At 37.5% G+C, this 15,044-nt stretch overlaps 1 long non-coding RNA gene across 1 annotated transcript; it reads right to left on the reverse strand.

The window, feature by feature from the left end:
- Nucleotides 1-9,742: 9,742 nt before the first annotated feature.
- On the reverse strand, nucleotides 9,743-14,192 carry LOC120417121 (uncharacterized). The gene is made up of 3 exons (XR_005605427.2): nucleotides 13,484-14,192; nucleotides 13,310-13,411; nucleotides 9,743-13,244 (listed from the first exon to the last, which is right to left on the reverse strand). It is a non-coding gene; the product is annotated as an uncharacterized LOC120417121 (long non-coding RNA).
- Between the last annotated feature and the right edge of the window lie 852 nt (nucleotides 14,193-15,044).

Consider the following 15,044-nt stretch of genomic DNA (forward strand, 5'->3'; position numbering starts at 1 on the left):
CAAAAAAAAATTCAAATCGCACCAATCAGCTGGCCCGGGTTCGCGTCCCCGCTAGACGAAATGGTGAGTTTGCGTGCGCGCGGTTCTGGCTCGGAAGTTCGACACTACCAACTCGGAACCTGTGCCGTCGGGTTGGCTTCAGTAGTACAGTAGACAGCACCGCGTTCGTTCGTTCGCCGCCGCCGTTCGATCCAAGTGGACAGAACTTTTGAGGAGAAGAAATTAAAGGATATAGTAATCTGTTGGACCCCCCTCTTTTTGGGACAGGAGTTCCGCGAGCAGCGGAGTGCGGGGTGCTCTTCCCGACGAATCGGCTTGCTACTGGCAAAGTTGAGTCTTAAGTGGAGGTCGGAGTGAAGTTAGCGTTAAACTGTTGGGAAGGATTAAGGACGACGTGGTTGGTGAAGCAACGGAATCTTCCGGTGTTGGTTCGGATTTCGGACGTTGATTGGTTCTAGGATTGACGACTCACGTCTAACCAACTTTTGCGGAGTTTGGCGAGTGTGTGCGTGCAATTAACGGGTGCAGGAATTTCCCGGAATTACCGTACGTGAGTGGGTGGTTGGTGTAACCAACCGAGATGTAATGGAGGCCTACGACGGTGGGTTGATTTTCCTACTGTTTATGGATAGTGAATGGCTGGAACGTGATTTGGGGCGCGTTGAGGTCGCGAAACTTCGCGTCGTAGATTTGGTGGAGACGCATGGTGTGGGTTGGTGAGAAATCGATTCCCGACGAAACAACAATATCTGGAAGTTACGAGAGCACTTCCTGCCCAAATTAGTGGTGTGTAGTGCGATGTGAGATTGATGTAATTCTGCTCCGACAGAGATTAACCAAGCGGAGAAGGAATCTGTGCACCACAGGAAGCCCATTACGAATATTAATGAGTGTCTCTTCAAATTTAATTAGTGTTAATTAGTGTATCCTCCAACGGCGAAGTCTACGTCAATAGCCTAGTGGCAATATATGTTAAACGACTTAAGCCCCGTTAGCTTTAGTAAGAAAAAAAATTAAGTGCGTCCCGTAGCTCCAAGTGAGACGTAGAATCACAGATAACAGATAACCCAGCAAAACTAGTCGAAGGAAAAACCCCTCCTGCAGTGTTGGGATAAAAGTGCTTCAACGGAAATATCCTCGCAGGACGTTACATAACCTTCCACCAGAAGACGACGACGACGGAAGAACCGTTCCGGAAGGAAAATCCGACGCGGAAAAAAGGGGGAAAACAAAGTGTGGCCATTTCCCTCCCATTCAGCGGGGTAAGCGGATAAGCAAGTTCACATAACGATTAATTGGATTAAAACAAAGGTATCACTATACACAGTCAACCGTAGCCAGGCCGGAAAAGTGAATGACGAAGAGGACGACGAGGAAAAATAGCGGAAAAGTGTCAAACGGAATGAAGGGTGTCCTGTGAGAAATAGTGTGTCCAACGGTGTGAATCCTGCTGGAAACTGAGAAGCAAACTAAGTTTTATATAGAAGCAAGACAGGAGGTTGGTTGAAATCCTTTCGGTTGTGCGGCTTGGTGAGCCGCGTCCAGCCAGGACGGATTGTCTGACACCCACTGGCAGTTGATGGAATGCCGTCGCAAAAGGTAAGGGTTGGTTTCCGTTGACCTGTTTTTGGAATCGTCTTGGGGTGGGACAGCTGAGAGGGATTTGCATGGTTTCGAAAGAAGAATGAGATGTGATGGGTAGGATTTGTGCTGCTAGGATGTATGCAGATGTTGTACAAGAAGGGAATCAGACATGGCTGAGTGACTGAGCAGCTTGTGAAACGAATTACGTAACGTTGTGATTTGAACAGACGTGCTTTAGAACATTAAGTGGGTTAATCTCTGTCAACTCGCACAGCTGTTGGTCCAAACTTCTTTTCGATTATCGTGAAATAATATGAACAAGTTTTCTTCCAAGCTAACTCCGTATTTTTTAGTGTCTTTTCTGTTGCAATGAACTGCTGTATAATTTTGTAGAAAATTGTAATGCAATAATAAAAGTTTCAAAGTTATAAAAACATGTAATTTTCAAATGACTGTCTTCATAACTTAAATATTTTGGTCCCTTTCCTATGGATAAACTTGACAAATCTGTATTCCTTAAAAGATTGATTTTTGAAAATTAGCTTCATTGTTGGCAAAATCTGCTGATACTGGAAACATTTTCACACAGTTCAACAAGATTTTTATGTGTGGTTTGTTTCAGCTTACTAGAAATGTTAAAAGCAAAAAAAAAATGAATTAACCCTCTATGGGCATTTTTTTCGAAAATTTTTATTTTTCGCGTGATTAGGAGGTCATTGTGAGCAACTTTTGTTCAACGAAAAACTTTACTTCTCTTGTTTTATGTTTTTCTTGTTTAATTTTTAGTATTTTAATTTGCATTTATCTCGTTTAGTTTATGTTTGTTTTTGGTAGTATTTGGCCTATTTTACCACCTCCTATCATTACATTTTGCCTATCTAATTTTTTCATGTTTTAACAGTACCTTTTTTCAATTTTTTGCTTGTTTTTCATATGTTCTGCTATAAGATGGCACCATTATCACTTAAATTGTAAAAAAATGCGTAGAGGCACAGTCATAGTAGGACACTAGAAAAATTACTACATACTTCTTTTTACTTAAAATATAGCAAATTTTAGTTAAAAAAATATTCAAAGTTGACCCCTAAAAATTACATTTTTTTAAAAAAACATTGCCAATGTTACATAAAACAAGTAAAACTTCCAACCCATACATTTTCTAAAATTTTAAGAGCTCTTCTTTCCATTGCTTTTTAAAGATCAAAAATTGGTTGAAAATATGGAGTTTTGGCGATTTTTTAAATCGAAGCCCGTCTAAAGGCAGGGTTGGGTTGTAGAGAGTTAAAAAGAATCACATTTTAGAACATTCTATCAAAATGTGGGTAGTCCTTTCCACATTTGAAACTTTTACGTGCTCTAGAGACTTCTGTCCTTATTCGAACTCTATTTTTTTTTCTAAAGAATTTGTTGATAATGAAGTTTTTTGTTGGGGAAGTTAGGCCACAGGGTGGTTAGGCCTTCCATTTTCAGACTTGAATTGTAGTTAATTTTTCACAAAATTCGCTTCGATATAAAAATAACCCAAAAATCAATTTTTCAGAAAATTTTTGATCTTTAAAAAACTGTTGAAATTTTAGAAAACTGACTGCCATTGTATTTTAAATAATATGACTTTCAGGGGTTAACTTGGGCTTTGTATTTTACTAACTTTTCCAATATTTTATGCACAAATACGTATGTAGTATTTTTTGTAATGTTCCAGACTATGCCTCTATGCATTTTTACAATTTAAATGATAATGGTATCATTCTGTAGCAGAAATTGTGAAAACAAGCAGAAACTAGAAATGCAAAAGGTGAATGATAGGAGGTTGTAAAATAAGCCGATTCCTATCAGAAATAAACATTATTCAAAAATGAAAAATGCAAATTAAGGGGAAATATATCCTTTCTCAGCCTATTTTTATTATCGGCCTATCAGCACTTTGATCATGAATTACAGCTTTCATAAAGTGCTTTTGACTGTTGCAATTTTTTTTTTTGAAATTAAATATGTCTTTATTGAACATTCTTATAATAATTACATTTCTTTTACATGATAAGTGGTATGGCCTAATGCTCTTCATCTTTGTTGTATTTTTCGTTTTATTATTAACTGATCTCATTTATTTATTTGCTTCAAATTGTTTTACATTATTGCATTGAATTAAATACATTTGGGTAAAAAAGAAAACAAAATCACTTTAACAACTAATCCTAACCTAAAACTAAAAAAAAAAAATCCATTGAAATATTCAAAATCACTAGAACGAGTAAACTACGATCTGTATTTTAAGATGAATGCTCCAAGAGTTCTTACTTGTTCCTGGCGAGTTTTGCACCCACGCAGAGTTGTTGTCATCTCGATGAAAATGTTCAGAAGTTCTTGTGGTGAAAACAGATCACTACTGCCTTCACCCGTTGATGTTGGTTGGTTTTCCCTCGGTTGCTGACTGAAGCCTGGAGGTGTTGTATTCTCTGCAACTCTTTGCCGCTGATTCAACGGCAATGGCTGCAGATTTGGAACTACTCGAACAGATCCCGCTCCAGGTGACGCCAAAGCAGGAAAATCCACGTCCGTGTATGCTGGTGGTGTTTTGCGACGATTTGGTTGGTGCCTCGTCGTCGCTTGCTGCCGAATTTTTACAAACTCAGCACGTTTTGGGCAGCTTCGATTCTTGGTCGAATGGCCGCCGCCGCAATTGAAGCATTTCGCTTCGATGTTCTCGTTGATTGTTTCGCAAGCTTGAGTTTTGTGCTCACCTCCGCAGGTTGCACAACGACTCTTGATGAAACAGTTCCTTCCACCATGTCCAAACTGCAAACAGTTCGAACACTGTGTCACGTCACGTTGCACTGGACGATAACGTTCCCAAGTCACGATGATGTTGAAAATTGCCCGAACTGCTTTCAGCTCAGACGGCGTTGTCGATCCTTTCTCGAGATGAACCAGGTACAGTTGATCACGATACTTGATGTCCTTGTTGTGTCTCGTCATCTTGAAGACTTCGATCACGTTCAACTTAAGAGTTTTGAGCTCTTCTTTCAGCACACTCACATCCATGTCGTACAGGCCACGGAGGACCTGTTTCATGGGGCGTTTACCTGGATCGTCATGGCTGTAGTATTCAATCTTGGTGTTGTTCAGGAAATCCCGAACGTAGTTGTAATCCTTCCTGGTAGGTAGCAGAATTTTGAGTCCATCAGCACACAAGCGAATGGAAGCTCGTAAAGCACCAGATTTGATAAACCCGGTCAGCCACTTTCGCACCGAGTCCGATGACGATGTTTTCACAAAAATGGGTGGCAACTTTTCCCGTCGTTCAAATTCTTCCTTCTCGCTCACGTCCACAGGGAGAGTAGCGAACTGGTTTCCAGACAATTTTTGAGCGTCCTTGCTCAAACTGCCTGGCTTTGCAGGTAGCGCTTCGGCATTCTTTAGCTTCTTCAAATCTGCCGATCCTGCTGGTGAGGACCGCCTCTTTTTCTTGCCCTGAGGCATTTTTGCACTTTTTAAGCACTTTTCAGGAGCTAAAATCCAGGAGTACCTCACTGAATGATGGTCCACAAAGGAATGATTGACTGTTGCAAAGTAATAAATAGCTCAAACAAAAGTGAGCAAGCAACTCTCCATCCTGAAATGGGTGAAAATAAATGTCCTGGAAAAAATCGGGCATTGAAGAGTTAGTTTCATATTTGGGTAATTCTCACAGCAGTTGCCCCGACCCCTTTTCGATTTGCGAGAAACTTTGTCCTAAGGGGTAACTTTTGTCCCTGATCATGAATCCGAGGTCCGTTTTTTGATATCTCATGACGGAGAGGCGGTACGACCCCTTCCATTTTTGAACATGGAAAAAAGAGGTGTTTTTCAATAATTTGCAGCCTGAAACGGTGATGAGATAGAAATTTGGTGTCAAAGGGACTTTTATGTAAAATTAGACGCCCAATTTGATGGCGTAAAACGTATTTTTCATCGAAAAAAAACACTAAAAAAGTTTTAAAAATTCTCCCATTTTCCGTTACTTGACTGTAAAATTTTTTGGAACATGTGAATTTATGGGAAATTTAATGTACTTTTCGAATCTACATTGACCCAGAAAGGTCATTTTTTCATTTAGAACAAAAATTTTCATTTTAAAATTTCGTATTTTTTCTAACTTTGCAGGGTTATTTTTTAGAGTGTAACAATGTTCTACAAAGTTGTAGAGCAGACAATTACAAAAAATTTTATATGTAGACATAAGGGGTTTGCTTATAAACATCACGAGTTATCGCGATTTTGCGAAAAAAAGTTTTGAAAAAGTTACTTTTTGCGTTTCTCTTTGTTTCGTCGTCCGTGTCTGTCGCGGGTGACCATGAACGGCCATGATCGATGACGACCAACTTTTTCAAAACTTTTTTTCGTAAAATCGCGATAACTCGTGATGTTTCCAAGCAAACCCCTTATGTCTATGTATCAAAATTTTTGTAATTGTCTGTTCTACAACTTTGTACAACATTGTTACACTCTTAAAAATAACGCTGCAAAGTTAGAAAAAAACACCAAATTTTTAAAATGAAAAATTTTGTTCTAAATCAAAAAATTACCCTTCTGGGTCAATGTAGATTCGAAAAGTACATTAAATTTCCCATAAAATGACATGTTCCAAATTTTTTTACAGTCGAGTTACGGAAAATGGGAAAATTTTTAAAACTTTTTTAGTGTTTTTTTCGATGAAAAATACGTTTTTTTCGGAATTCTGAGTACGCCATCAAATCGGGCGTCTAATTTTACATAAAAGTCCCTTTGACACCAAATTTCTATCTCATCACTGTTTCAGGCTGCAAATTATTGAAAAACACCTCTTTTTTCGCATGTTCAAAAATGGAAGGGGTCGTACCGCCCCTCCGTCACGAGATATCAAAAAATGGACCTCGGAATCGTGATCACGGCTAAAAGTTACCCCTTAGGACAAAGTTTCACGCAAATCGAAAAGGGGTCGGGGAAACTTTTCCCGATTTCGTGTGAGTTGGTAGAGAATTACCCATTTCATAAAAAAACGTAAAATGATACTTTTTTTTTTTATAAATTATGGATTTGCTTGATTGTTGAGACAATTGCAAATCTCTTTTTACACCTTAGCTACCATCCACCCCGGGATTCGAACTGACGACCTATAGATTGTTAGTCCAACTGCCTACCAGCGACTCCACCGAGACAGGACCCAGGGAGAGTGGAAATGATGCCTCTCATAAAAAAATATACAGGAAAATTTGGGTTTTGAGTGTTAACCAAAAAAGCGTCAAATGTTCAGGTAGTAATAATGAACCGAATTTCAATGTCAAGAAATGAATAATGTATAACATTATTAAAAAATCTTTTCGACAACATTTTTTTTTTAATTTTTGAAGTCAAGTCTTTTCTTTCAAATGCTCTTATATGCTCTTATAAGGCCAACTTATTTTAGTTTGAAAAAATAAAAATAAGTTGGCCTTATTTAATAATATTACCGAATGAAAATGTATTGCTGTTTGAAGTCCTGAAAACCTGCAATGTTATTGTTTTTATTCAGCAATACCCCTCGAAAACAGCATGATTCGAATTCGGGCTCAATTTTTTTCTGGGGGTTTCTTGGCCGAAATAATTAGACCCGTATTGTTTTGTTTGGCAATTAGAGTGCCCTACACCGTGTTAGTGTGGTTCAAAATATGGCAATTTTCGTCGATATTTGCAAAATCCACATTTTTCAAAACATCATAACTGCGCCCCATTTCAACCGATTTTAGCTGTCTTGTGCGCAAACGAAACGATAGGCTTTTCGGGAAAAAAGTTAAAAGTTTCAAATATCTAGCCTAACATATTAAAAGGTGAAATGAAAACATAAAATGCTATTTTGAAGATCTCGGTACCTCGAAAACTTTTACGTAACATATCAAAAAATGGTGAAGTTATGTTTTCAATATTCCGAGATACGATTTTTTGAAAATAAAAACTTGGTTTTTCGACGTACAGCGCGCAAAAACGGGAAAATTACGAAATCCATTTTTTTTCATTTTCATATGACGGTATCTCAGAAGGTCAAATGGTGAGTCACACATAATTGCGTTCTTAACTAAACTTGGTTCAAATTACAAGTGCAACAATATTATGATTCGACTAAAAGGAATTCGTGATTTTCTAATATAATCAAAAAGCATTATTTCTGTGACAACTGATGAAAATATAAAATTTGTTTGATATATTTGTTATCAAAACATGTGCAGTCCAGACTCGACTATCCGAAGGCTCGATTTTCCAAAGTTTCGATTATTCGATGTTCGATTATCCAATGGTTTGAGTGGGACTGCGGATAATCGAAACACGAGCAAAAAACAATATTAGTTTGTTTTTCTTGATTTAAAGATCAAATTCGAGTTGCGACCCTATTTTAGTGAAATTGGAATAGTTGATTGTCAATTAAGTGATATTTTTTCATTATTTCATCCCTTCCATTTGGGCAGCTTGGATTTAAAAATTCTAAATCACTTTAGCATAATTTAGGGGTCGTACCTAAGCTCGACAATCAAAAAAAAGACAACGAAATAAAAATTAAATTGTGATTCGATTATCCGAAGTAAATTTTTTCCGATGTCTTTGGATTATCGAGTCTGGCATTTAAAAAACATGTTTATTATGTTTAAAAATGTATAATAAGAAAAGCTTTGCTACAAATAAATGTTGAAGTGTTCAAATTGGCAGGTGTGAACAACAAAAAGATTTTTTTTTTGCTAAAACCATGTTTCATACAAGTTTACAACTGTATGGAAATTTGCAACAATCACAGTTCTGTGGTACAACTGTTAGCATTTCTGTTATTTTGGTCGTATCGAAATGATGAAATAATTCTTATAATTCTTATGAATTGCATTTTTTAGTCTGTATTTGTCGCAACAAGGAGATTTAAAATAAAAATATATCTTAAGAAAGCACAATAAGGACAACAAAAAAAGAATAAACCAATAAGATTACAACGCTTGTTTTTGTGACACAGATTTTCTATCATTTGTACAGTGTTTTTGATTAATTGCATAATATTTTGAAGGATTAAGTTTTTAAATATAATTATATTATTTAATAAAAGACTTACTTGTATTAGCTGCTCTTGCAATCTGTGCGAAAAGTTTGCCAAAGCGCTTGTCTAAAATTTGAGTGGCAGTACAGGTGTTCTCCTAAATTAGTTCTTTATTGGCATGCTCGCCGGCTGGTTCATCATACTACCATCCAGTGTCTTCTTCTCTTGGGAAGACGGTAAACATTGTAACTTCTGTTTGCAGCAGGAAATTGCATTTAAAATCTTGTTTGCCACACCACAACACAACATTTCAGCACTACGCAATGCTTAAAACAGTTAAGGTGCACTTAAATTTGGAAATTCGTGAAAAATTCATAATTTTTAGGTCATGGTGAGATTTATTATTCTACGGTTAAAAAATCATAATTTAACTCCAATAAAAATATCATTTAGGAAAAACAATAAAAAAAATCCACAAATCGACAGAATCGTAAAACTCCAATTAAAACGTGGTAACAATCCCCGATTTTGATCACTCGTATGATTTATTTTTCTTTCGTACCAGGCAACAGCGATCAAGCCAATAATTTGCCCGTTTGTTGAGAATGCATGCCTTTCATCGCTAGAAAATCGAACAGAGGTTCGATTTCGACTTTGCAAGCTGAGTGCTATTTATAAAAATATCAACCCCAAATTGACAAGCCAAATCCCACGATTAACCAACAATATTTCGGCGCTCTCGACCACATCACATTTCGGTACAAGATTTAATGTTCCGTGCCGTGATTTTCCTCTGATCCCGGCGCACACACAAAGGCATGCCATCGATGCACGGTTGGCTGATTTTCCCCTGCGAATTTTCCATAAGAGCGATTCGGAAACCGACCTGTGCTGGGTAGTGTGTCTCTCCTCCTTCTCTCTACTATTCTGTGTATATAGTTGGACGAGAATGCGAATCTGAATTTTGTTTACAAAAGTCTGCCAAAAAGTTTTCATTCTTTAGATTTTGCCCTCACATGAAGTACAACGGAAATTTGTGTTTTTTTTTTGAAAAAAATCGGAATCATCCTCAAAATCTGATTAACAAGTTATAATTTGAATTATTCTTAAAAATATTTCCACCAAATCTTGAACCCACTGTCCAAAAGTTGGAAAACTCATTCTTGCAGTTTTCTTGAAACTGTGCTCAACAGCACTCTGCATTGTGGGTGGTGTGGTTTTTCGCTTCATCTTCATTGTGCTGCGGTCGGATAACTTCTCTGTACGTACACTTGCAGTACAACAACCCCCGGCAGGGCTGCGGAAGTTTTCCCGACAAGTATCTACCAGCTAGCTCTAGCTCCACGACGACTGAGGCAATAAATATGGCAAGGTAAGCGCAGCGATACATCAAAATTGTTTTCAAACTGTTGGGCAAAAAAAAAAAAAGACGGGACTGTCTGTGTGAAAATGAAAAGCTTACAGTAGGAGAGATTTTGTTTTTATTGGAGGTTACGTGAATTTGACCTGATTTGTAGAATGGAATGCTTGTATTTTATTATCTTTTTGTACAAGTACAATTTACTACAGTATTTTTACAAATAGATTAATTCTACAAAGATACAAGAGATAACATTTACAATTTCATCATTACATTTCACGACTTTTTTTTATTTTTTTTTTACAATTTTAAATCTTCATAAAAGCATTGGTTACTAGAAATCATAAATCTCAATTTTAAACAATCTTGGGTTGAGGATTAAAAGAAATATTCACATTCTAACTCTAGTTTACAGTTGATTTTTTTTTTGCTTGTTGGCTGATTGGTACCACTGACCTACAAGAATTGACAAGAACAACTCCACAAGCTTAATTCGAGGGGAAGCATGAACTGCGGGGTTCCCACAAACACGTGCACTTGGAAATTTTTCAAAAATATTTAGACAGGGCTGAGGGCCGAATGTGGTTTCTCCAAAGTTTGTATGTTTAGAATTGCCAAAGTCGAATAAAGACAAACGAATGTAGAACTCACAAAATCACTTTAGACGACGATGCGAAGAAAGGATTTCAAACACTTAAAGACAGTTTATCATCGAATGATGTACTCGAATTTACAGACTTTACCAAACCTTTCATTCTTACAACAGACAGATCTAATGTTGCATCAGGAGTAGTCCTATCCCAAAAAAATCCCGAAATTGAAAAACCCATAACATTCATTTCCCATACACTTTCAAAAACAGTAAATAATTGTGCAACTAATGAAAAGATAAAGACAAGACAAGACAATTAAAAGATCGGAACGCTTATGAGAACACGATGCAATTGCTAAAAGTTTGTAACTTTTCATCAATGATCAAAATGCTACGAACCTTCATGAAAAATTGCGAAGAATGTAATATCAAAAATACAACAGACATCCAGGTTCTCGTTGATTTTTTTCTTTTTAATTACTAGATCAATCACTTATACTTAGACGCAATATACCCAAACAAATTGTAATCGATAATGAAAGTTTTTTTTCATATCAAATCAGAATCATCATATACCGAACTCAAGTTCTCAGATCCGAAACTAACGGACAAGTCTAGAGAAGTCATTCTACCATTAGGGAATTAGCAAGATGTCTATTTAAAGAAAATCCAAGACTAGATTCTTATGATCTAATACAAACTGTTGTTCACAAATACTTAAAACAGTCCACTTGTGCATAAAAACCATTCTACATAACGTATGTATTTATATATAGGTGAAAGAAGTGAATTAACTTCCGATGAACAACAACGCTGATCAAAACTATGGAAAAATTTGAAAAATATTCAGAACAAAAGAAGCATCAATCCCACAAGATAAATAATATCCATTCTACGTAACTAATACAATAGTAGACGGAAGAACCAAGGAAACCCAAGTAGAAATAAACCAATAACTGTCAAAGAAAATCACGATACTTATATTATTGATTCACACGATAGGAAAATTAATAAAATTGACATTAATTCTAATAGATAAATTCATTTTTCAGGGTCGAAGAGTATGATCTCATCGACACCGAGATCCTACGAGAATCAACCCTCAAACACCGCAAGCAAATTGAGACCTTTCAACCTTCAGCATCGGCACCATCTCTTTAATCTTGATAGAGATATCGAAGAAGGATAAACATCAGAGAAAAGTGGGGCAAGACATGTGTGTGTATGGTTTAACGGGCAATTGTTCCCCTTGTCCCCACTTTCTCCTTCCTTGAATCGCGACATTGCAATGCAGAAACAGTTAATAACTTCAGCACCACCAGCTGTGGCAGTGCGTATCCGAATGGTTACGCTGTCCGCTTTGTAAGCGGATGATTCTGGGTTCGATTCCCATCTGCTGCAACCTTCCATCGAATGAGGAAGTAAAATGTCGGTCCCGGCCTTGGTTGTTAGGCCGTTAAGTCATTCCAGGTGTAGGAGTTGTCTCCATGCCATAAGTACAAACAACACACCAAACCAAGCCTACTCCGGTGGAATCGTTGGCGGCGGTTGGACTCGCAATCCAAAGGTCGTCAGTTCAAACACTAGGGTGGAAGGTTCCTTGGAGTAAAAAGAGGTTTGGGTGTTCTCCCCATTCAAGCCTTCGGACTCCTAGGTTTATGTTCAAGAAAGGTACCCAGAGATATCCAAAAATCTTTCTACACCTACTCAATACCGAAACGTTAACTTTGTAGACAATGTTATTCAAGAGGAGGAAAAGGAATCATAAAGGATAAAGGAATCAGACAATCAAGACCATGTTCACGACTCATATGATAATCAGCCCATAACGTCCATAACCCAAACAATAACCTCGAGCCAATTATCATACGGAAGCCTCTTGACAACTAGATCACCACTTTCCCGTGTGTCCCGGCTGAACTTGATATAGTACCAAGGAAACAGTAGCATAAACACCGATACCATAAAATTATCGTAAACCCAAAACATCGACTGGCCGAACATCCGTTGCACTCGATCACGCCACGCGTCAATAAGCCGGTCTGTTTTAGGAGTTTGAATCACAACCGCCACCCAGGAGTTTTCACGTCTACAAGTCTAGAGTCATCGCGAGCCTCAGTCTTCAGCTTGGAATATCTACACCGTCAGGATTATCATTCATCGAGTTACCATCTACAGGAAATCTACAAGTCCATACAACAAGCCAACGAGCATCGAATCAAAGTGAAAAAAAAAAACATTTTAAAAAATCCTGTAAGAATTCATTTTGTATAACAAACAGTCTATGCTTAGAGTTTGAATCACGATCATCACCCTGAGTCTACACATTTAAGAGTCACAACAAGCCTCAAGTCTTTAGCCCGGAACCTCTTGATCACTAAGTTCCAAGTTCATCAAGTCTATCTTCTACAAGTCTAATAACCAACGAGCATCATCACCAACGTTATCAATCAGCCAACGAGCAACAAGAATGGACAGCCCTATGAAACACTATGCCCTAATCTTAATTATAGTTTTTGATCAGTTTTCTTCACTCTTGATGTGTTCACTCTTGCTAGTTATCTGTTCTTCACTTTGTTTCACTTTTTGTTTTACGCACAGAACACTTGTGTACTTCATCATCGATCATGAGTTGCGGGATGTCGTCAGGGTGCTGCGGAGCGCGTGTCCGGTTGTCCACAGCAAAACACCTGGCTAACCTGCGTGTAAAACAAATTTTGCATTAATTTATGAAATTTGTAGCCTATCGGTGAGAGAAACTTACTTGATCGAAATGCCATGTTCGTATAGACGTTCAATCCACCGTTGGTCTGGTGGCCGTGCGGGCTAAGGCGCCAGCTCTATTTGTTAGTGATGAGTTTGAAACCTGCAAATGCAGTGTGTAAACTAAGTGACTTTTTTTAAAAAAAAACCTGGATTCTTTTGTAAGTAATTGTACCGTCAGATTTTATGACGTGTCTCCTTGGTTGTTCGGAAGTAACAATGTTGAATCTTCTCGGGATGGTGGCTGTTTCTTTTCCTGTAGGCGGATGGCGTTGTCATTTTTAGATAACGTTTTCCACTTTTCCTTCAACGAACTACTGTATCGAATTGCTGGGCGAAATTGATCGCGGTCTACTTTTAGACAATGACTCAGCATTTTTCCACTTTTGCACTTCCGGCTTCCGGCTGCAGAAGTTAGGTTAATCCGTTTTAACTCTGATTACATTTATTCAACTTTCACTTGATTGCTCGATGGCTGTTGATTTTTGTAGTTCGTTGGCTGATTATGCTCGGTGTTTACTCAGACTTGTAGAAGATAGACTTGATGAACTTGGTCCTCAGTATCGAGCAGGTTTCAGGCTCAACACTTGAAGCTTGTTGTGACTCGAGAGTTTAGACGTGTAGAGTCGGGATGATGATCGTGATCCAAACTCTGAAAACAGACTGACTTTCCTCGGCTGGATGACAGGAATTTATAAGAGTCTTAATTCGCGATTAAAAGCTCAAAAATTCCGACAGATGGCGCAAAGCATCGAAGAATGACGATTCAAATTTTCGCTGTTCGGTTACATAGGAATGCAAACTAAAAATTGAATTTACAGCTCTTAGAACAACTTTTGAGAAAAAATTCAAGTAGTACGAGTGTAAACTTTTTAAAACTAAACTCTATAAATTAACGCAATAAAAAAAAATCGAAAAAAAAATAATTTTGAAAAAATAATATTGTATAAATGATAGAGCATCAAAAGTTAACAAAGTATCAGCTCGAATTTTTGATCAAAAGTTGTTTTGAACGCTGGAATTTAACAAAACATAATTCGCATACATAACCTCAAAGGGCGGAAATTTCAATCGACATTCTTCGCTCTGTTCTGCTATTCAACACTAGGTGTCGCATGTCGTTTGGCTCTTGGACGGCAGTTATGATGTCATTCTAGGTGAGCGGTATGATCGGTTGCGACGGATGTTTAGCCTATCAATGTTTTGGTTTTACGACAATTTTATGTTTCTTCATTATCAATATTATGCTACTGCTTCCCGGTATGGTATCAAGTTCAGTAGAGTCACACAGGAATGCTTGATTGGCTAGTGGCTTCTGAATATTAATCAACTCGGGTTGTTTGGGTTATGGATTGATCAGCGTTTCGTTCTGTTAGCGTTTTTTTTACACGAAAACATTCAATTGCTAAAAAAAAAACAAAAAAAAATGGACGACAAACAGCCTTTTAGTACAGAATTATATCATCAAAATACTTTTGAAATTGATAAAAAAAGTGAAATTGAAGCAACCAATTCATTAAAGGGTTCGCTGTTGAGCGTTGAAGTTTTTATTCGTGATTAAAAGCTCAAAAATTCCGACAGATGGCGCAAAGCATCGAAGAATGACGATTCAAATTTTCGCTGTTCGGTTACATAGGAATGCAAACTTAAAATTGAATTTACAGCTCTTAGAACAACTTTTGAGAAAAAAATCAAGTAGCACGAGTGTAAACTTTTTGCCCTCTATAAATTAACGC

Source organism: Culex pipiens, chromosome 3 (assembly GCF_016801865.2).
Source record: "Culex pipiens pallens isolate TS chromosome 3, TS_CPP_V2, whole genome shotgun sequence".
Classification (NCBI taxonomy): Eukaryota; Metazoa; Arthropoda; class Insecta; order Diptera; family Culicidae; genus Culex; species Culex pipiens.